Source organism: Schistocerca gregaria, chromosome X (genome assembly GCF_023897955.1).
Source record: "Schistocerca gregaria isolate iqSchGreg1 chromosome X, iqSchGreg1.2, whole genome shotgun sequence".
In the NCBI taxonomy this organism is placed as follows: domain Eukaryota; kingdom Metazoa; phylum Arthropoda; class Insecta; order Orthoptera; family Acrididae; genus Schistocerca; species Schistocerca gregaria.
In genome coordinates, this window is record NC_064931.1 from 105,327,510 (window position 1) to 105,349,129 (window position 21,620).

The 21,620-nt window shown below is 46.2% G+C and overlaps 1 protein-coding gene and 1 pseudogene across 2 annotated transcripts in view; both read right to left on the reverse strand.

The window, feature by feature from the left end:
* The window catches only part of LOC126297792 (polyamine-transporting ATPase 13A3), a 422,483-nt gene that overhangs the window by 343,453 nt on the left and 57,410 nt on the right, over positions 1 to 21,620 (reverse strand). The window lies entirely within an intron of this gene.
* LOC126299937 (5S ribosomal RNA) lies at positions 16,322 to 16,439 on the reverse strand (annotated as a pseudogene).

Below are 21,620 nucleotides of genomic sequence, written 5' to 3' on the forward strand. Positions count from 1 at the left end.
CAAAACCTCAGTTGGGCCGATTATTGAGCATTTACCAATAGTCTTGTAAGAGTTATGATGAGCAGAGAGGATGTAGAGAACAGCAACAGGATCCGTCGCGGGTTTGTTGAGGAAGCGCGAAAGTGTCACGGAGATGCACAGCGCAGCTGCCGTAAGAGGACATTATGCGTCACGATAAGGTTTACTGTTACGACTTCGAGACCGTGCGTTCCGAGAAGAGTTAAGCAACACAATACTTCCTTCCACACACATCTTGCGAAACGACCATAACAATAAAATCGGCGAAATTCGAGATCTTCTGGAGGTTTGCTTGAAAGACATTCTTTCAGTGCGAACGGAACAAAAGGTTGAAACGATGTTGGTATGAGAAGTACCATTCCACACACACCGTAAGGTGGCTTGTGCGATACTGATTTCATCTTCTCTGCCCTCAAAATTCACAAAGTGCATCTAAACTACAGATCACTTTACACGGAAATTTAGGAGACTCCTTAAGATAGTAAATAAAAGACAATAAAAATGCGAGTATTTATAGGTAATGTCACAGACGAGCTAGGTGAAATTGCTATAGATTAAAACAGAGTGGACTGAAAGGCGATGTGAAACTGTCAAAACGGTAATCGCTTCCGGAATTTCCATTTGTTGTGCCTATCCAAAATTTATGCTTTTATAAACACAGATATCCTTTCAGAAACATTAACTTTACTTAATTTCTCACTCACTACTGCTTCAACCATTAGCTGCGCTTATTCTGTTCTATAAACAGTCGAACAGTTTATGCGCACTGGTCCAAGACCGTAGATACTCCAGTTACGCATACACACACGCAGCCAATGGAAGACTGGAGAAGAAATGACTGCAAAAATAGAAATCTGTGACCACTGGAGATATTTACACTTAAATTTCTATTCACCTACGCAACCATAGATCTCTACCATGTTTTGAGACTTGCTCCGAAATTTTGTTTTGTTTTTCTACATCTTCCTTTTCACTTATTAAATTCTAAACGCCACGTTTGGTCCCTTCAGTGTTTACAAAGTGCGGTGGTGTATATTATGTAACGCGACAGGAAAAAGAGCCTGTGACCAATGGAAGTATTTTTAGTCTTACTTTTATTTTACTTCCACATTTATATTTTCGTTCATCCTTTCAGAGACCTCCACATGAGTGGAAGCCATGTAATGAAATAGGACTTTTTTGCCTAAAACTGACATGGTGAGACCGTGGCTGTGTACAATTAATGTAAGTTAATTCTTACAGAGAAGAAGACAGCAACCAGCCACTATTAATATTGCTATTTATTTAGGTAAATAGCGTCGTTACCGGTTTCGAACTGGCAAGTTCATCATCAGACGGCAGTTCACATGATTTTCAAGATACACTTTACATTATCGCCCGTTTTCGATTTTTATTATTCCACTGTGGCGAAGTATTTTTGGTGTGTTGTTGCCCTACGGTAGAAAAACAGTGTTAGAAGCACCCTATGTGAAAGTAACTAACCTCCAAACGATGAAATACAGCGTAAATAAATGTGTGAGGTTAAGTGGTTATGGTACTTCCGTCGAAAATTCCGCGCGATTTTGTTGCGAAGTTGCAGAAGTGTATTTTTCGCATATTCCTAAATATATCCAGCTGGATATCGCGCGGAATTTTCGACGTAAGTTCCATAACCACTTAACCTCACACATTTATTTACGCTGTATTTCATCGTTTGGAGGTTAGTTACTTTCACATAGGGTGCTTCTAACACTGTTTTTCTACCGTAGGGCAACAACACACCAAAAATACTTCGCCACAGTGGAATAATAAAAATCGAAAACGGACGATAATGTAAAGTGTATCTTGAAAATCATGGGAACAGCCGTCTGATGATGAACTTGCCAGTTCGAAACCGGTAACGGCGCTATTTAGCTAAATAAATAGCAATATTAATAGTGGCTGGTTGCTGTTTTCTTCTCTGTAAGAATTAACCTACATTAATGAAATAGTATTTTTCTCTACTAGGCAGTGCCACAGGTTATCCCCAAGTCAAAACACAATACGTACATTCCATATGAATCCAAATAAACCCTTCTGATGATCGAGGCTTAAACCTGCGAAACACGTTGTGGAAATAAATAACTAATGACAGTAAACTTGTTGTCTCACCCGATATCAATAACAGTCACGGCAAAGCCTAACCAAAAATGTTCTCATTTGTAAGTGGAAATGGTGATAATATTTTACTGCAACTTTCCAATGAAAAAGTAATTTTCTTACACTTGAAAACTTTAGCAGAAATAGCACGACGTACCTTACCTTGCTTCCGGGAACACAATTCGACGAAGCCGTCCTCCTGACGGGAAACGCTCAGCGGCATCGGCCAGACAGCTGATGACACACTTCCACGTTGTGAAGCAGTGCGACTCTCTGCTCGCTGGACCGTCTGATGCTTCGTACACGTGGAACAGCCAGGTACGGATTATCCGCAAACAATAGCCCTCGCCACGTGCCACGCTGCAGGGTTAATTGAACACCAGGAGATGCAGCAGCTGTGGCTGACGCACAAGCTTACTGTCGCGTGCACTGCAGACCAGCACACGCTTCTCGTTGACACGCAGCTGGTAGTCGCACTTCACTCCGCTGCTTGATACTGCGGTGACGCGGGCGGGCAGACTGAAGCTGATGCGGAACGGAGGCACTCCATCAGCGAAAGAGCAACTGGCGTGCGTACCACGTGCAAATAGATTAGAGTGGCAGAAGTAAACATTTGTTATCTCCCCGTGATAAGCTATCTCTGCAAAAGTTTAGCGCAATCTAAGTACTCCGCTGGCAGTGTCGAAGTGACAGCTGGAAGGAGAGGTAACGATTACGTTCGTTGGAACAATACCCCTGAGGAAAAATTTATAGGATCGTAAACTCACGCTACTAAAGCACGTACGGTATTTTCACACCTGATCGAGTGGAAGAATCTGACTCATTACGCAACACACTATTATGGACCTTTTGGAAATTTCGAGGCACTAACTATGTTGAGATCACTGCATTAGAATGATTATTGGTTATTTAACACATGTATTGAATGTAATGATTGGGACCCGCCAGGGTAGTCGAGAGCGCTAATGCGCTGCTTCCTGGACTCGGGTAGGCGCGCCGGCCTCGGATCGAATCCGCCCGGCGGATTAACGACGAGGACCGGTGTGCCGGCCAGACTGGATGTGGTTTTTAGGCGGTTTTCCACATCCCGCTAGGTGAATACCGCCTCAGTTACACGCTTCACAGGCATTTGAAAACGTTCGCACTATTTCATGATTTACAGTAGGCGCAGACAGCTGGGGTACACAACTTCCGTCCTGGGGGCATCCGGCCACCCTCTGCCATTAACATTGCCAAATCCGTCCTAACACAGCCGACCCCGCGTTGGAGGGGGACAAAGGCCTCGAGGAAGCAAGAATTGAATTTAATGATTGAGGATGCAAAACATTTAAGTGTTCTGCAAGGTTTGTACCGATATGGAATTAATTATAATGTTCTGGAACTCTTCATAACAACACCTTTATCCAAGAACGATAATATACACAACTGTTGTTGTGGTCTTCAGTGCTGAGACTGGTTTGATGCAGCTCTCCATGCTACTCTATCCTGTGCAAGCTTCTTCATCTCCCAGTGCCTACTGCAACCTACATTCTTCTGAATCTGTTTAGTGTATTCACCTCTTGGTCTCCCTCTACGATTTTTACCCTCCACGCTGCCGTCCAATACTAAATTGGTGATCCCTTGATGCCTCAGAACATGTCCTACCAACCGGTCCCTTCTTCTAGTCAAGTTGTGCCACAAACTCGTCTTCTCCCCAATCCTATTCAGTACCTCCTCATTAGTTATGTGATCTACACACCTAATCTTCAGCATTCTTCTGTAGCACCACATTTCGAAAGCTTCTATTCTCTTCTTGTCTAAACCATTTATCGTCCATGGTTCACTTCCATACATGGCTACACTCCATACAAATACTTTCAGAAACGACTTCCTGACATCCACAACTAAATATCTCAAAAACGACTCATCATACGAAAAAAATGTTCAAGGTGAAAAGTCAATATTAGTAAAGGAGACATCTGTCTGTGCTAGAACTGGCCACCTCACAACCGCTCCTCCTGCGTACGTGGGGTCAACTTTGTATTTTTAAATGGGAACCCTCCCTCTCATTTTTACTGCATGTTCAGATTCTACGCCAAAAAATACGTAGGCTGACCTAAATCATTGCTTTCCATCTTTGGTAAACGGCGCTGTAACTGATATACAGAAAGTAATACGCCTCATTTTTTTTCTTCAACGATTCTTTATTGAACATAATTAGGATTACACACACACGAAAGAATGGTATTTCATCTACACACCCTATTTTTCCACGTAATCTGCATCGCGTTCTATGGCTTTCCTCCATTGCGAAACAAGGGTCTGTATGCCCTGTCTGTGAATCACCTCCTCATGTTCCTCAAAATGACTTTCACGAATGGCACACTTTAATGGCCCAAACAACTGGAAGTCCGAGGGGGCTGTAGGGTGGATGGGGTAACACTGTCCAACCCCGTTTTGTGATGTGTTCAGCATTCCACAGACTTCTGTTGCTCACTGACAGATGCAACGCCAACTGCCGAGTCGTAGTGCGTCTCTCCTTGCGAATGACAACAGCTCGCTGCAACATATCAGGTGTGACAGCCATGGGTGGTCTACCCGACCGCTGCAAATCGCGGAGCTCCGCCGAACCGCCTTCTGATGACCTCACCCTCCGTGCCCAGCGACTAACTGTACTTCTGTCGACAAAAGATGCTTTATAGACTTTGTACAAGCCTCTGTGAATATTCCCCACAGTTTCTTTCTCTCCAGTGAGAAATTCAATGACGGCAAGTTGCTTGCGACGTACATTACCTATAGAAGCCATTTTGAAATTGTCCTGCAGCTACGCTATCTGTCGAGAGTGACGGAAACTTGGCGCGCTCACTCAGGAGACTTCAAATTATACACACGCAACATTTCGCATTCTTAGAGTTGTTTTCGGCATTACTTTCTGGACAACCCTCGTATATCAATTGTGGCTGTTTTTACAACTTAGAAACGACGCATTTAATTCTACATTCAACTTATGACGTAAACGTAAACATTTATGTGAATCTTCAGGTTTTCGCAGCGCAAAGACTGCTCCATTAAGTTTCGGGAATGCAGCCGCATGAATTCTGCTCCTTCTTCTAATATTTCGGCTGTATACCTTTGAGCCATCTTCAGAGAGAGCCGTACGACTGACGCTCCAGCGCTCGCTCCATCCTTTTAAACTCGCGGACCGCGCCACTGCGCATGCGGCCACAGATAAACAAGGCGCCAGTGATGTTGATCGGCGGCAAAGACGTACAATATGCATGAGTTACGTCTGTGACTAAGCATTCGATCCATGCTGGGAGGTCGATGTATTACTGGGAGCTGAACTGTAGCGACGTCTTTGTAAGTTCAATATTGAATGTGCCGGGTCCATGATTTACACTCCTGGAAACTGAAATAAGAACACCGTGAATTCATTGTCCCAGGAAGGGGAAACTTTATTGACACATTCCTGGGGTCAGATACATCACATGATTACACTGACAGAACCACAGGCACATAGACACAGGCAACAGAGCATGCACAATGTCGGCACTAGTACAGTGTATATCCACCTTTCGCAGCAATGCAGGCTGCTATTCTCCCATGGAGACGATCGTAGAGATGGTGGATGTAGTCCTGTGGAACGGCGTGCCATGCCATTTCCACCTGGCGCCTCAGTTGGACCAGCGTTCGTGCTGGACGTGCAGACCGCGTGAGACGACGCTTCATCCAGTCCCAAACATGCTCAATGGGCGACAGATCCGGAGATCTTGCTGGCCACGGTAGTTGACTTACACATTCTAGAGCACGTTGGGTGGCACGGGATACATGCGGACGTGCATTGTCCTGTTGGAACAGCAAGTTCTCTTGCCGGTCTAGGAATGGTAGAACGATGGGTTCGATGACGGTTTGGATGTACCGTGCACTATTCAGTGTCCCCTCGACGATCACCAGAGGTGTACGGCCAGTGTAGGAGATCGCTCCCCACACCATGATGCCGGGTGTTGGCCCTGTGTGCCTCGGTCGTATGCAGTCCTGATTGTGGCGCTCACCTGCACGGCGCCAAACACGCATACGACCATCATTGGCACCAAGGCAGAAGCGACTCTCATCGCTGAAGACGACACGTCTCCATTCGTCCCTCCATTCACGCCTGTCGCGACACCACTGGAGGCGGGCTGCACGATGTTGGGGCGTGAGCGGAAGACGGCCTAACGGTGTGCGGGACCGTAGCCCAGCTTCATGGAGACGGTTGCGAATGGTCCTCGCCGATACCCCAGGAGCAACAGTGTCCCTAATTTGTTGGGAAATGGCGGTGCGGTCCCCTACGGCACTGCGTAAGATCCTACGGTCTTGGCGTGCATCCGTGCGTCGCTGCGGTCCGGTCCCAGGTCGACGGGCACGTGCACCTTCCGCCGACCACTGGCGACAACATCGATGTACTGTGGAGACCTCAAGCCCCACGTGTTGAGCAATTCGGCGGTACGTCCACCCGGCCTCCCGCATGCCCACTATACGCCCTCGCTCAAAGTCCGTCAACTGCACATACGGTTCACGTCCACGCTGTCGCGGCATGCTACCAGTGTTAAAGACTGTGATGGAGCTCCGTATGCCACGGCAAACTGGCTGACACTGACGGCGGCGGTGCACAAATGCTGCGCAGCTAGCGCCATTCGACGACCAACACCGCGGTTCCTAGTGTGTCCGCTGTGCCGTGCGTGTGATCATTGCTTGTACAGCCATCTCGCAGTGTCCGGAGCAAGTATGGTGGGTCTGACACACCGGTGTCAATGTGTTCTTTTTTCCATTTCCAGGAGTGTATCTCATGTGAAACCGCTGTCTCTATTAATTAAATTCTTCGTCAAGCGGATTTCAATGGCCTCTTTTACTACGGAGTCCCAGAAAGATGAAACAGAAGTCAGAATTTCGAAATTTTCATTTTTTATCTGTGGCCGCATGCGCAGTGGCGCGGTCCGCGAGTTTAGTAGGATGGAGCGAGCGCTGGAGCGTCAGTCGTACGGCTCTCTCTGAAGATGGCTCAAAGGTATACAGCCGAAATATTAGAAGAAGGAGCAGAATTCATGCGGCTGCATTCCCGAAACTTAATGGAGCAGTAAACCTTTATGTTCTAACGGTTGGTATTTATGTTCAAAATTTACTTCAGTGTTGTAAATTTGATTGTACAGTACAAAATGGTTATCCGTTTCAATGTATGGCTCGAAACTGTGTTTCGTGTGATTCAGAAACAACGATGTGGTGTAGTATTTTTCTGTGCGCTGCAGGGTGCTTGATATAGGTGAATCTCTTCGTCCCCCACAACTGAGATGCTTGATTTCGATGAGTTACCTGGTCTCTTACCATGGGCGTGTTTGATTTCCGTAAGCATCTGTGCCAGGTGCGCCTATGAATTTCACTTCACGGACGTTTTATCTTATTACAATGACTGTGGTTTGTATTACGCCAGTAGCCGCGTATCCACCAGCGCAAGAGTTACGGCGGGTGGTTGGTAACACGCACCGAAGTCAATCACCCTGATGGTGAGATTGGAGGGCGGTCACTGAAATCAACCATTCCGATGGTTTAGGGGCTCACCACAGCCAACCCCGCAAAGGACAGAAAACTGCCTCTTTCCATACAAGCTCACGACAGTTACACGTGAACATTCGATCATCTTCGACGTTTTCTAGACGCCGGTTCGCATGCTCTGTGTAATGATCATCTGCCGTTTGTCAAAGTCGCTTGTCTCAGTGGATTTCCTCATTTGCAGCCCATTTCTTCGCTAGGGTGATCCCCATCCGTGTCTTCTCCCCTTACATACTTTGGTTACCGTGTCACGTGCCCACAACGCCATCCAAAATCGCGGTGGGCAGTGGTCATAACGTTTTGACCGATCAGTGTATATGTATAGCAGGCTCTTGATTTCGTCGTACCTGAGGGTCCTCCAAATTGGATGAGAATTATGGCTCCCTGGAGGTGGATTACAGCCTGTTCAGCAAATTCGATAGCTAATCCGTCCGTATCACCATTCACCAACAATAAAAATTCTAGAACTTAAAATAAAAAACGACGATTGATAAATATACAACCTCTGTGACAACACGCCAAACTAAATCCCCACGAGCTTATGCATCAATTTACTTTTTTCAGGTAAATTTTACCCTGGCAGTTCATATACTTCAATATTTTTCAACTATATAGTGCATGAGAAAAGCCCGCAACGCCCTTGTCTGTGCAAGCATATGAGACGAAATGTAATTTAAAAAAATAAAGAAAAGTGTCTGCTCGATATCTAAGGTTTGCATTTACCGATAGACCATAAATACGTAGAACACCATAACGGTTCAAGTGGGGGGTGGACAGTAACAATTCCAACAGAAAGTTCCTCATCATACCATGTTTCCAGATCGTGCAGGTGACTGTTGTGTGATTTTATTTCAGTGATTACAAAATCATCTCGCAAGTATGCATTGATTAGCCTAGGCAGCTCGGGAATGGGATGCACACAAATTAGCAAATGAATGTTTTGAACAGTCTGTAATCCACCACCAGGGAATCAGAATTCTTATCCAACATGGAGCATCCCTAGTTATGACAAAATCATGACTCTGCCATACATATATTTCCATGATCTGTTGGAACAATTCTAGTTACCTATCTTTAGAGTGGGTTCAACTCACACTTAAGGTAACACGAACGCAACTACCTCACCTCTAGTAGCAGCACATCAGCAGCAGCACTCCGTCTTCAAGCCACAAGCGGCCCTTCGGGACCATCCGACCGCCGTGTCATCCTCAGTTGAGGATGCATATAGGAAGAGGTGTGTGGTTAGCACACCGCTCTCCCCGTCGTTATAATGGTTTTCGTTGACTGGAGCCACTACTATTCGGTCGAGTAGCTCCTCAATTGGCATCACGAGGCTGAGTGCAGCCCTAAAAATGGCAACAGCGCATGGCGGCCTGGATGGTCACCCATCCAAGTGGCGGCCACGGCCGACAGCGCTTAACTTCGGTGATCTCACGGGAACCGATGTAGCCACTGCGGCAAGTCCGTTGCCTCTCACCTCTAGTAACCCCAATTAAACAGCGAATAGCTACACCGTGGTTCCAAACACACATTAAACATGATGTCCGTTTACTACCGGGTAGAGGAGAGTCGCTGTACGTTGGGCCGTCACAAGAGACGGAAGTCGTAGAAAACACGAGTAGAAACTCTGACACCAATAAGTTTTCTGTCACCAGACATATTTTAATAACGATCCAATCGTCATGTTGTTGTTGGGGGGGGGGGACTTATTTTCCATTGTATTTAAAATTATGATGTAGAAAATATAGGTGCTGGAGTGGGATTCTAACTCAGATGTCCCCTTTCGCCGGCTTTGACTCCTTTGGGACGAAACAATTCCATCGTTTCTTCGGTTGTCGAATTCAAAACTTCTAAATGTCTCCTTGTGTCTGGGTTCGAATCCTGGTATGGCACAAAGCTTTTCATCATGTTATTTAAAATTGTTGCACGCGAGCTGGGTTGAGTGGCCGAGCGGTTCTAGGCGCTACATTCTGGAGCCGCACGACCGCTACGGTCGCAGGTTCGAATCCTGTTTCGGGAATGGATGTGTGTGATGTCCTTAGGTTAGTTAGGTTTAAGTAGTTCTATGTTCTAGGAGACTGATGACCTCAGAAGTTAAGTCCCATAGTGCTCAGAGCCATTTTTTTTGTTGCTTGCGCACCGTAACCTACAGGTGAAAAATGATTACATAATACCTCTTTCTGAAATAATTATGATGTTTAATGTCTTTTCGTACACTGTCGACAGTAACAATATGTCCCTGTTTCGGCTCCGTTTCAGACAGAAACTTTCATTACATCATTTCATCTTGAAACACCCGGCTCCTTGTTACTGGTGAAAAAAATCGATATTTAACGTCTTTTCGTGTATATTCAACGATAATTACATGAGCAGGTGTTCAACTCTCAATCAGCACAGGAGTTTTCGACACGTTACCAATTCAGAAATGCGCACATCTTGTTACTGGTGGGAAAAAAGGACAGTATTTAACGTATTTTGTAGCTCCACGGTGCAGTCACATTAATGCGACCACCGCCTATGTTCGACGTTAACGTGCAATAACCACTCACAGAGGTGGCAGCAGTAACAGTGGAGGGCATATGAAGCGTGTCGGGGTGTGCGGGAACAGTGCACTCCTTGTCGTAATGCGGAAACGGCGTTTTATCTGACGTCGGAAAGGACATGATCGTTGGTTTTCGGGCCAAGGGTGGAGCATTTACGAAACGGCTAAGCTTGTAAACTGATTGCGTGCCGCCATGGTGGAAGAATAGAGTGCATAGCAAAATGGTGCAGTCCGAAGCAACAGTGGCGCACCACGAGCCATAGATGACAAGGGGTAAACGACGGCTGCAGAGATACGAGGTGCATTCAAGTTCTAAGGCCTCCAATTTTTTTTTCTCCGGACTGGGAAGAGATAGAAACATGCTCATTGTTTTAAAATGAGGCCGCGTTCACTGTCAATACGTCCCAGAGATGGCAGCACCGTACGGCAGATGGAATTTTACCGCCAGCGGCGAGAATGAGAACTGTTTTAAATACTTAAAATGGCGACGTTTTCCTTACTTGAACAGCGTGTAATCATTCGTTTTCTGAATTTGCGTGGTATGAAACCAATTGAAATTCGTCGACAGTTGAAGGAGACATGTGGTGATGGAGTTATGGATGTGTCGAAAGTGCGTTTGTGGGTGCGACAGTTTAATGAAGGGAGAACATCGTGTGACAACAAACCGAAACAACCATGGGCTCGCACAAGCCGGTCTGACGACATGATCGAGAAAGTGGAGAGAATTGTTTGGAGGGATCGCCGAATGACTGTTGAACAGATCGCCTCCAGAGTTGGCATTTCTGTGGGTTCTGTGCACACAATCCTGCATGACGACCTGAAAATGCGAAAAGTGTCATCCAGGTGGGTGCCACGAATGCTGACGGACGACCACGTGGCTGCCCGTGTGGCATGTTGCCGAGCAGTGTTGACGCGCAACGACAGCATGAATGGGACTTTCTTTTCGTCGGTTGTGACAATGGATGAGACGTGGATGCCTTTTTTTTTCAATCCAGAAACAAAGCGCCAGTCAGCTCAATGGAAGCACATAGATTCACCGCCACCAAAAAAAATTCGGGTAACCGCCAGTGCTGAAAAAATGATGGTATCCATGTTCTGGGACAGCGAGGACGTAATCCTTACCCATTGCGTTCCAAAGGGCACTACGGTAACAGGTGCATCCTACGAAAATGTTTTGAAGAACAAATTCCTTCCTGCACTGCAACAAAAACGTCCGGGAAGGGCTGCGCGTGTGCTGTTTCACCAAGACAACGCACCCGCACATCGAGCTAACGTTACGCTACAGTTTCTTCGTGATAACAACTTTGAAGTGATTCTTCATGCTCCCTACTCACCTGACCTGGCTCCTAGTGACTTTTTCCAACAATGAAAGACACTCTCCGTTGCAGCACATTTATCAGCCATGCTGCTATTGCCTCAGCGATTTGCCAGTGGTCAAAACAGACTCCTAAAGAAGCCTTCGCCGCTGCCGTGGAATCATGGCGTCAGCGTTGTGAAAAATGTGTACGTCTGCAGTGCGATTACGTCGAGAAGTAACGCCAGTTTCATCGATTTCGGGGGAGTAGTTAAGTAGAAAAAAAATCGGAGCCTTAGAACTTGAATGCACCTCGTATGTACGGGCGAACATACGTGCAACTGTTGAGCAATTGACCGCCCAGATCAGGCTGTTCCAACCGAGCTCCAGCAACACCGACTCAAAGGAAGGCCTCGGCGCTTGTTGGTGACGTCACGTCAGCGAGGCACGGCGAACGCCAGGTCTGTTGCAAGCAGAAACGCCTGGGCGTGCTTATCGCTACAAATCTCTCATTTTTGGGCAAAATGTTTGGTATTCTGCAGTTTTATTTAGATGAAAGATTTTCTTACTATCGTAAAGCTACAAATGAAGATCATAGTTCTGTATTACTGAATCCTGTCGAAACAAACGTAGATCAATATGAGAAGATGCTTTGCCCCATTGCAAGCTTCGGAAATTTTACATTCAAGTAATTATATTTACTTGATCCATTTTGCTTTCGGAACTTACCCCAACCCCCTTACAATTAACTCGTTTCTTTTATTTATTTTCGTTTGACATCGTCACTGGAAATGTGAACGCCGGCCGGTGTGGCCGTGCGGTTCTAGGCGCTTCAGTGTGGAACCGCGTGACCGCTACGGTCGCAGGTTCGAATCCTGCCTCGGGCATGGTTGTGTGTGATGTCCTTAGGTTAGTTAGGTTTAAGTAGTTCTAAGTTCTAGGGGACTGATGACCACAGATGTTAAGTCCCATAGTGCTCAGAGCCATTTGAACCATTTGGTACTGTGAACTAATTTACATGTGTAAATGCCCAACTGTTGCCAGTCATTAGATTACAGTCGTTTTCAACGAAAGGAATTCTAAACCTGAAACAAAATAGCTTCATACATCGAAAATACTGGTGAGCTTAAACTTTTTTAAACATGCACATTAGAAAGGAGAAACTTTATAAGATAAAAAAAATTATTTGGTAAAACAAGTATCTCTCTTTTGCCTCTTCTTCTGTCCCCCACCTCTTCCCCCAACGTGTAAAATCTCAAGATATTTCATTAACATTAAGTGCTCCTCACCCCATAGTGAACCAAGATACCTAAAGAAGAGCACCAATATGTTCACAGTTTCTTGTAAAAGCAACCTAGTACATACGCAACTTCCTCAGATTTACAAATAGGGTAAAGAAGCACGAATTCTGTTGTTGCTGGACCATAAAGTTGTTTTTGTATGTCAATCTTTAAAGCAGGCGGAAATTTAAGTTCAGGAGTACACTATTTGTTAAGAAGTGTAATGAATTGCACAATGAATTGTACAATTAATTGATTGCAGAAATCTCTCCGAACAATGTGTGTTGGTCAACTACCGCCAATAGTTTCACATTTCCTGTGTCAGAGAGGGAGACACGACCATTATGAGTATGCCTGCAACAGACCTGGCGTTCGCCGTGCCTAGCTGACGTGACGCCACGAACAAGCGCCGAGGCCTTCCTTTGAGTCGGTGTTGGCTCCAGGGAGCCGGAGCGCTAACTGCGGCAGCTCGGAGCCCGCGTGGAGGGGGAAAGCGAACTCTCTGCCCCCTGGCCGCATGCAGCCGCAACTGACGCAATAATCCGTGTTCAATGACAGCTATGACTAGCCGTGGGAGCCCTGTAACTCTATTGGAGGATACCTTTCTATTCATTGAGAGGGATGGTCATCCGCAATGTCATAAAGTATTTAATTCTGCGAAGAGGTACAGTATACAACGACATTATACACGTCTTCACGTAGCGCACTACGATCAGGTAGAAGGCGTTACACGCAGAGAATTGGTAGCCAGGCTTAACAACGACATACCAGGAGACGTAGGTTCAAAACCGGTTTCGTAATACGGCGGGTATCAAAACATGCAATATAGTTCGTGTTCTGTAACGCGTTTATAATTTTCATTTGAAGGAGAGCGGAGAAAACACTACTGAATCTGCAATTCGAGCAAGCTACAGGGTCGCTCACATCACTGCGACGAGTGGCAAGCCGTTTTCGGTGGGACCACTCGTAAAATCGCGCACGGTTATAGTTGCAGAATGTTTGTTTCCAAGGGAGGTGCAGGCAGTTGAAAGGGTTTGCCTGTCGAAACGAACAATGTCTCGTCAAATCTTGGACATGGCAGCGGATTTAGAGACACAGCTCAGGAAAAAGGCGGAGAGCTTTGGTGCATTTCCGCTAGCGCTTGACGAAAGTACCGACATATCCGACTGTGCTCAGCTTGCAGTCTTTGTGCGCGGTGTCGGCATGGAGCTGAAAGTAACTGAAGAACTATTGGATGTGGTACCACTCGATTACACCGCAACAGGACGTGACATTTTTGAAGCTGTTTGTGGACAATATGAATTTGTCGTGGGATAAACTCCATTCTGTAGCGACGGACAGTGCACCACAAATGATCGTCACCAAGGTTTTGCTTCTCGTTTGAAAAATAAACTCAGGGACGAATTCGGGAAAGACATTTTTATTCACCAAGAGGCACTGTGTGCTGAAACAGTAGAGCTAGGTGGCGTAATGAAAGATGTCGTGAAGTGTGTGAATTTTGTGCGGCGTCACGGTATGAATCATCGCCAATTCAAAGGATTCCGGAAAGTTATGGAAGCGGAGTATGGGGATGTACCTTACCACAGTACAGCTCGTTGGTTGAGTCGGGGAAAAGTTCTTGATGTTTTCTTTGACCTTCGTGAGGAAATATCCCTTTTTCTCGCAATGAGAGGGGAAGAAATGCGTTGTCTGAAAGATATAAAATGGATATCAGACCTGGCGTTCCTAGCTGACATAACTAAGCATCTGAATAATTTAAATATGTCATTGCAGGGCAAAGGGCAGCTAATCGTTGACGTGCACGACCAGATCAAAGCGTTCGCGGAAAAGTTACGTCTATTTGAGAGGCAGATGAGTAATGGACATTTTACGTTTTTCAATCGTCTTGCTTCTTTAAAATGACGAGCTGGAACAGCCTGGCCCAGATGAACCAAGGGAATACCAACAGTGTCTGCTCAAGGACCGTTCTGCAAACGTTGCTGTGTATGCGCCTCTGCAGCAGACGCCTGGCTCAAGCACCAATGTTGACTGCTGTTCATTCACGACGAAGATTGGAATTCGCCCTCCAGTAGCGCAACTGGTCGCCCATTGAGTAGCGACAGCTGGCCTTTCCAGGTAAATCACGTTTATTCTCTATCGGAGTTGGGGTGTATGGCGCGAAAAGTCTGAGAGCAAACTCCATGCAACACCCATCGGAAGAGTTCAGGCTAGAGGAGGGAGCTTTATGGTCGGGGGAATGGTTTAGTGGCGTTCCCCTGGTAATCTCGTCATGCTGGAAGGCACAATGGAGCAACATAACTCTGCATCTACCCTTAGAGACCATGTCCACGCCTACATGGAGCTCGTTGTTCCTCGGCATCTGCCAGCAACAGCGTGTCACACAGCTCGCAGTGTGCGTATGTGCTTCGTAAAACGAAGAGGCTGGGATTATCGTACTACTCTGGTCACAAATTCATCAAATTTAAACACTATCGAGAATCTCTGGTTTCTACCTCGATCACGCTGTACGCGCCACGGATACTCAGCCGAGACACCTAATGCTGTTGGCCACGGCACTGGTGGTGAAATGGCTTCACATCCCAGTTGGTACTTTCCAGAACCTCACTGCCTCTCTTTCTGCACTTCGCGCGGCCGTCCGCGTTGCAAGAGAGGGTTATTCAGGCTTTTGATAGGTCGATACATTCATATGACTGGACAGTATAGAAAACAACGTAGGTACGTCCCCAGTTCAAATCCTGATAAGGCAAAGCTTTTCCGTCTCATCATTTCACTTTGTCGTCTTGCTACTGGTGAAAAATTCGATATCTAGCATTTGATTGTGCTTAGTTAACAATGCGACTACTTTCTAGATTCGAATCCCTATCGAACATAAAACTTTACGCCATGTCATTTCAATTTTAAACATGCTCACACTTCGTTATTTGTGAGTGAAATGATATTTAAGATCTTATTGGTTTAATTAACGGGCACCATAATTGCTGAAGGTGAGTCCCAGGTCTCAGTCGAGTACAAAAATTTCGTCACGTTATCATAAGTAGAAACCTACTTTTTGAAATGTCAAGTACTACGATAAATTAGAGAATACTAGTGTTTAAGTCTGTGTCATCTTTTCAAATAACGCGTCTCCTTGTATTTGTTTTCTCGTTTCATCAATTTGCATCTGGACTGACTGCCATACTGTGCAGTGTTCTCTAACAGTCTCTTACAGTAATAATTTTGTATAGTCACATGACTGTACCGAAATGAAGTTAGAGGACTTTAAGGAAATTAGCCTACCTCATATGGGTTGCATAGAAATGACAAAAGCACTCCATCTTCAGGCTGCAAGTGGACCATCGGGACCATGTGACCGCCGTGTCATCCTCAGATGAGGTTGCGGATAGGAGGGGCGTGTGGTCAGCACCCCGTTCTCCCTGTCGTTATGATGGTTTTCTTTGACCGGAGCCGCTACTATTCGGTCGAGTAGCTCCTCAATTGGCGTCACGAGGCTGAGTGCACCGCGAAAAATGGCAACAGCTCGTGGCGGCCTGGATGGTCACCCATTAAGGAGCTGGCCACGCCCGACAGCGCTTAACTTCGGTGATCTCACGGGAACCGGTGTATCCACTGCGGCAAGGCCGTTACCGCATAGAAATGAGGAGGAACACAATTCAAAAAAATGGTTCAAATGGCTCTGAGCACTATGGGACTTAACATCTGAGGTCATCAGTCCCCTAGAACTTAGAACTACTTAAACCTAACTAACCTAAGCACATCACACACATCCAAGCCCAAGGCAGGATTCGAACCTGCGACCGTAGCGGTCGCGCGGTTCCACACTGAAGTGCCTAGAACCGCTCGGCCACTCCGGCCGGCTACTACCAACATTTCCTTAAGATTCCTCTAAGGAATTTCAGTCGGTAATGTTTCTTCTTCAAATTTTCTGGCTATTCAGATTAAGGTATTCTGCATTCTCTCTAAATCTATTTAGGCGAATGCCAGAGGGGCTTGTTCAGGAGACCCACGCCTTAATACTCCAGCCATATGTTGCACTTCGTCCCTAATTGCCTCGAAATCTACAAGATATTAATTAGTAAGAGAAAAAGAGCTCACGACGTCGATATTAGCTTTAACTCTCACAATTTAAGCCGCGTACTCGTTTATTTATCTGTCAGCGTAAAACGAATAGCATGTGTTAAGGCACCGCCTTAAGAGTTGTAGGTCAAGTGCCTGCATGCTTTTACAACATCAATCTTCACGATAAGCTGTGAACTTGAGACATGAAGCTGCTGCAGTAATTGATAGCATCTTTGGTGGGCACGATGTCCCCAGCCTGAAATCTTTGTGACACGCGCGCTTACTGTATGAAACAGCGTCGAGGAGTAACTTGTTACTTTTTTTTTTAAGATGATCCTGATCCAGATCACAGTTCTGTTATCTGATAAGCGGCATGGACAAGATTAATAGTCTTTCGAGGACATAATAAATTTTGTATAACCAGTTACGCGCTACGAGTATTATTTTTTTATTTGAGCTATAGGCCAGCGATATCACTGATCATCTGACGTAATTGCTGTCACGAAATTTCAGCTGAAAATTAAATTTAGTTCTGGCCATTATTAACAAAGTGTCAGAACATACCGGAAATGTCTCCCCTGTACGGGAATATACAGTCATGATCATAAATTAAGGATAATTGTAGAATGTGGTGCCACACAATATGGCGCTAATAGCATAGGCACATAGGAAACACACACGACACAGATGTAAGTCCACGGTATTGGTGATAAGTTGAGAAAACCGTCCCAAAACACATGTGCTACAAAACGCCACTGTTTCCTGTGCATGCACCCCGACGTCTATATGGGATATGATCACCATGCACATTTACACAGGCCGCACAACGGCGTACTCTGGATCAGGTGGTCGAGCAGCTGCTGGGGTATAGCCTCCCATTCTTGCACCAGTGCCTGTCGGAGCTCCTGAAGTGTTGTGCAGCGATACTTCGACCGAGAGCATCACAGACGTGCTCAATAGGGTTTAGGTCTGGAGAACAGGCAGGCCACTCCATTCGCCTGATATCTTCTGCTTCAAGGTACTCCTCCACGATGGCAGCTTGGTGGGGTCATGCGTTATCATCCATCAAGAGGAAGTTGGGTCCCACTGCACCACTGAAAATGCGGACACACTGGTGCAAAATGACGTCCCGATACACCTGACCTGATACAGTTCCTCTGTCAAAGACATGCAGGGGTGTGTGCGTGTACCAAACATAATGCCATCCCACACCATCAAACCACGACCTCCATACAGGTCCCTTTCAAGGACACTAAGGGGTTAGTATCTGCTTCCTGGTTCACGCCAGATGAAAACCCTGCGAGAATCACTGTTCAGACTATACTTGGACTAGTCCCTGAACATAAAGTGCGATTTATTGGAAGAACACTAAGAAAATGCAACAGGTTTGCTAGAGAGACTGCTTACACTACAATTTTCCGTCCTCTGCTAGAATATTGCGGTGCAGTATGGGATTCTTACCAGATAGGATTGACGGAAGACTTTAAAAAAATTCAAAGAAAGGCAGCTCGTTTTGTGTTATCGCGAAATAGAGGAGAGAGTGCCAGGGATATGATAAGTGAAATGAGGTGGCAATCATTAAAGAGAAGGCGTTTATCGTTCAGTACGATGTTCTAACGAAATTTATAATTACCAACTTTCTCGTTCGAATGCGAAAATATTTTGTTGGCGCCCATCTTCATAGATAGAAATGTTCATTGGAATAAAATAAGAGAAATCAGGGCCCCCACTGAAAGATTTAAATGTTCGTTTTTGCCGCGAGCTGTTCGAGAGGTGAACGGTAGAGAAATAGCTTGAAGATTGTACGATGAACTCTCTACCAGCTATTTAATTGTGAATTTCAGAGTATTCATATAGATGTCGATGTGTTAAGAGCCATGTCCCATCGTTTTCAATGTCTAGGGGACCATCATAAATCTCGGTGACTACAGCATGATTATTGTCTTTGAATAAACATGTCATTGATGTTCGTATCATTGTGTATCTCTTCCAGTTACCATTTTTTGTAAAATATTGTAGCAGCTCTTCCTACGTAAGCTACAAGTCTCATCGACCTCTGTTGCTTGACAGTGGCACATCATCCGTAAGTTACTTTCGTACTTTAGTTTTGCCACCAGCCTATGTGAGTTATTTACTAGCTAGAATTAGGAGCAGTATATGAGTTTTCGCTGATGATGCAGTCGTGCATAGGAAATTATCGTAGTTGTATGGTCGTAAGGAAATGCAGAAAGACTTTGAGAACATTTCCGCTCGATGTAATGAATGGCAGCTCTCCTTAAATGTGGATAAATGTAAGATACAGCATATAATAAAGAGAAAGGATGGTATAGCATCTGATTACAAGATTAGCGTATTTAGGGATAATACAAAGCAGTGATAAGAAATGGGACGATACGTAAAACCATCATTAACGAAGGCGAGCTCATGACTTAGATTTATTCCAAGCCTACTGGAAAAGTGCAGTGCATCTGTAAGGAACTCGCATATAAGACGCCAGTGCGTCCCATTCTAGAATAATCTTCCAGCGTTTGGAATCGTTTTCAAGTAGACGTGACAGCAGACATTAAACGAATTAAGAGACGCGCTGCTAGAGTCATAACAGGTCGTTATAGTCCATACGATGTGAAATGGAAATGCCTAGGAAATTTAAATAGGAATCTTCGGAAGAAAGACGGCATAGTTCTTGTAAAACCCTGTTGGATGAATTTAGGCACCTTACACGCAAAGATGACTGCGCAACCATTATGAATCCATTAACCTATATCCCGCATAGGGATCTCGGGAAAAACATAAGAGACTAGTGCGCGTACACGTACATTTAGACAGTAACTTTTCGCTAACGCAATATGCGAATGGAATAGAAAAGGAAACTTATGTTTATCATTTACCCTCTTCCATGAACACTACAGCAGCTTATGGAATATGTATGTATACGTAGATAACGATGATGATGATGATGATGATCATGATGAAGATGATGACGTGAGAGAGAAGAGGATGGTTAAAATCGGTGACACCAATTAGAGTGGTCCTCTGGAACAGGGCCAAAACGCCTCCGCGCTGAATGTTCCCATCCGATGAATGGATTATCATTAACAGTGCAAAAGGGTCGGTCAAAAACATGTGTTGACAATTTCTTCCGCCATGCGGATTCGATCGGACTACCTCCGGGTCGAATGGTACCATGACACTAGTTTGTCTCCGTATTAGAATACAGAAACTGGTCGTTGGATGGTTAGGTAAGGGCTACAGGTTAGTTTAGACATCATGGGTTGTGCGAAGTGTTTTAGTGAGTTAGTGAGTAAGATAGGAGGAGCACAGATGATAAGGGAGCGGTCGTGACATTAGAAGTAGTGGGGGTGTCATCATACAAATACACTCCTGGAAATTGAAATAAGAACACCGTGAATTCATTGTCCCAGGAAGGGGAAACTTTATTGGCACATTCCTGGGGTCAGATACATCACATGATCACACTGACAGAACCACAGGCACATAGACACAGGCAACAGAGCATGCACAATGTCGGCACTAGTACAGTGTATATCCACCTTTCGCAGCAATCCAGGCTGCTATTCTCCCATGGAGACGATCGTAGAGATGCTGGATGTAGTCCTGTGGAACGGCTTGCCATGCCATTTCCACCTGGCACCTCATTTGGACCAGCGTTCGTGCTGGACGTGCAGACCACGTGAGACGACGCTTCATCCAGTCCCAAACATGCTCAATGGGGGACAGATCCGGAGATCTTGCTGGCCAGGGTAGTTGACTTACACCTTCTAGAGCACGTTGGGTGGCACGGGATACAGGCGGACGTGTATTGTCCTGTTGGAACAGCAAGTTCCCTTGCCGGTCTAGGAATGGTAGAACGGTGGGTTCGATGACGGTTTGGATGTACCGTGCACTATTCAGTGTCCCCTCGACGATCACCAGAGGTGTACGGCCAGTGTAGGAGATCGCTCCCCACACCATGATGCCGGGTGTTGGCCCTGTGTGCCTCGGTCGTATGCAGTCCTGATTGTGGGGCTCACCTGCACGGCGCCAAACACGCATACGACCATCATTGGCACCAAGGCAGAAGCGACTCTCATCGCTGAAGACGACACGTCTCCATTCGTCCCTCCATTCACGCCTGTCGCGACACCACTGGAGGCGGGCTGCACGATGTTGGGGCGTGAGCGGAAGACGGCCTAACGGTGTGCGGGACCGTAGCCCAGCTTCATGGAGACGGTTGCGAATGGTCCTCGCCGATACCCCAGGAGCAACAGTGTCCCTAATTTGCTGGGAAGTGGCGGTGCGGTCCCCTACGGCACTGCGTAGGATCCTACGGTCTTGGCGTGCATTCGTGCGTCGCTGCGGTCCGGTCCCAAGTCGACGAGCACGTGCACCTTCCGCCGACCACTGGCGACAACATCGATGTAATGTGGAGACCTCACGCCCCACGTGTTGAGCAATTCGGCAGTACGTCCACCCGGCCCCCCGCATGCCCACTATACGCCCTCGCTCAAAGTCCGTCAACTGCACATACGGTTCACATCCACGCTGTCGCGGCATGCTACCAGTGTTAAAGACTGCGATGGAGCTCCGTATGCCACGGCAAACTGGCTGACACTGACGGCGGCAGTGCACAAATGCTGCGCAGCTAGCGCCATTCGACGGCCAACACCGCGGTTCCTGGTGTGTCCGCTGTGCCGTGCGTGTTATCATTGCTTGTACAGCCCTCTCGCAGTGTCCGGAGCAAGTATGATGG